This window comes from Neomonachus schauinslandi, chromosome 2 (genome assembly GCF_002201575.2).
Source record: "Neomonachus schauinslandi chromosome 2, ASM220157v2, whole genome shotgun sequence".
Taxonomy (NCBI): domain Eukaryota; kingdom Metazoa; phylum Chordata; class Mammalia; order Carnivora; family Phocidae; genus Neomonachus; species Neomonachus schauinslandi.
In genome coordinates this window covers 150,975,726-150,977,808 of record NC_058404.1, presented here as the reverse complement: position 1 = coordinate 150,977,808, position 2,083 = coordinate 150,975,726, and the positions used below count along the sequence as shown (strand labels likewise).

Sequence of the window (2,083 nt, the reverse complement as noted above, 5' to 3'; positions counted from 1 at the left end):
TTACATATAAATTATGTGAAAACCATAATATCATTGACACTATTTACACAGGTAGAATAGCATAATTATGTTGTGATAAGCATCATTGGAAATAGACTGTCCCCAAACTTCACTGCTTCTTCTATATTTGCCATTTAGTGCAAAATATCGAGAAGAAATAAAGCTGACGAAATTTCTAGACAGGTAGCTACTAACCTATTGTTCTTTTTATCATATAAGAAAGTTAAGCTTAGTGCTTTCTCTAGACCAGTTGGTCCCTCCAATTTTTTTATTTTTTAATATGAAATGCTTCATAAATTTGGGTGTCATCCTTGTGCAGGGGACACGCTAATCTCTGTATTGTTCCAATTTTAGTATATGTCGTGTGAAGGTGAGCACAATCCCCCCCAATTTTTTGATACCACATCCCATCATTAAAACATTTTTGGACAATTATTCCAAAATACATTTATTTATTTGTAAATCATGTACACATACTTCTTACCTAATGCAAGTATGTACATTACAAGCCACAACAAAATACAGAGGTGTGAAAAATGATAAAATGTTTTTTAATGAGTTCATTAAGTACATGTATATTCACATTGTTTTTTCATGATTTAGAAATTTTTTGGTATCCTCTTGTCATGTCTGTTTAAACCATGACAGTTTTTGTCTTGCTGTGTGGTCTACCAGAAGATTGAACTTGATTTCTGCCATTTTCTGATGTTTGGATTATTAATCATATATTATCGTCAATACAGGTTTATTTGGCAGCAACTTTTTGTAGTCCACTTGTCCATTTTGTGAGTATTTTACTAATTAAAACTACAAAACTTATAGTGCGTAAGTCCATTCAACTGTGCACATGCAAACTTCATTAAATCAGAAAACACTGGGGCAAATATAAGATTAAATGTGACACTCAATTATTCTAGGATGGGGAATTTCTACTCTGTACACAGGACATATCGCATGCCATCTGTGACATGTGACCCTCCCCCAAAAAGGACTAAGGAAGGAAACAGTGTCAGTCTGCAGATTCAAATTCTCCAAGGGATTGTCTCCAGTTTGCACACCGCCTCCTTAGACCAGTGGTCTTCCAACTGGGGTATACATGGCCTGGGGTTCTAAGATACAAGCACAGATGGCTTTAAGAAAATGAATTTCCTGATCATCACTTCCGTATGGATTCTCTCCTAAGACTGATAAGGTTCCTGAGTGAAGCAGTTCCTTTCCTACATCTCCTTTTTCTAATACATTTATCAACCCTTTATACTAAAAAGGGACACTTCTCACCCATCCTAAGGCTAAGTATGGTATGTTGTTCCAGGATGTAAAATTCTCCAGAGTTTCCCTCATTCTCTCTTATTCTCTCTCTCTCTCCCTCTTTCTCTCTTCCTCTTTACCTCCTTTTCTCTCTCTCTCTGGTATATATATACAGAGGATAAACTAGATTTTGGTGTTAAACTTGAGAAAATGAATGACTCTAATGACTAGAAGACAAATGGATTTTCAGGTGGTTTCCAATTCATACTTTTTAACAGAGGTGAAGGATAACCGAACTTAGTTATCAAATGACAGATGACGAAATTTTTTAATGGGAAATCAGCATGAGATTTTTGCACAAAACTCAGAAGAGGTTCAAAGAATTTAGTTATGGGCTTATAACAAGTCTGTTCAAATCTATTTACTTATATGAACATAGTTTCTTCATGCTCAGACCTATTTTTTTAATAAAAGAATGGAATGAATGTTCAACTCCACATTACTCACACAATAAATAATATTCATCCATGAATACATGACAGAATATCTTTGATCAATTGTTCATTACATTTACATATAATAGTAAAGGTATGTCAATGTAAAATAATTTTTAATATTTACTGTCTTATGTTTATAGGAAAATTTAAAAATAATTTTAAATTTAAATATATATATTTTATTGTAGAGAAACAATAAAAGGCTTTCAACAAAGACTTAAATGTATTGTATATATTTGAATAAAATTCAGTGAAGGAATTGGGATTGAATATGATCTAAAGAAGTAAAAACCATGCAATATTACACTTATTTTTGTATTTCTTTTAAATTAGCAATG

At 32.5% G+C, this 2,083-nt stretch overlaps 1 non-coding gene across 1 annotated transcript; it reads right to left on the bottom strand.

The window, feature by feature from the left end:
- Positions 1-274: 274 nt before the first annotated feature.
- LOC123324183 lies at positions 275-378 on the bottom strand. The gene has a single exon (XR_006539673.1). It is a non-coding gene; the product is annotated as a U6 spliceosomal RNA (small nuclear RNA).
- Positions 379-2,083: the final 1,705 nt, after the last annotated feature.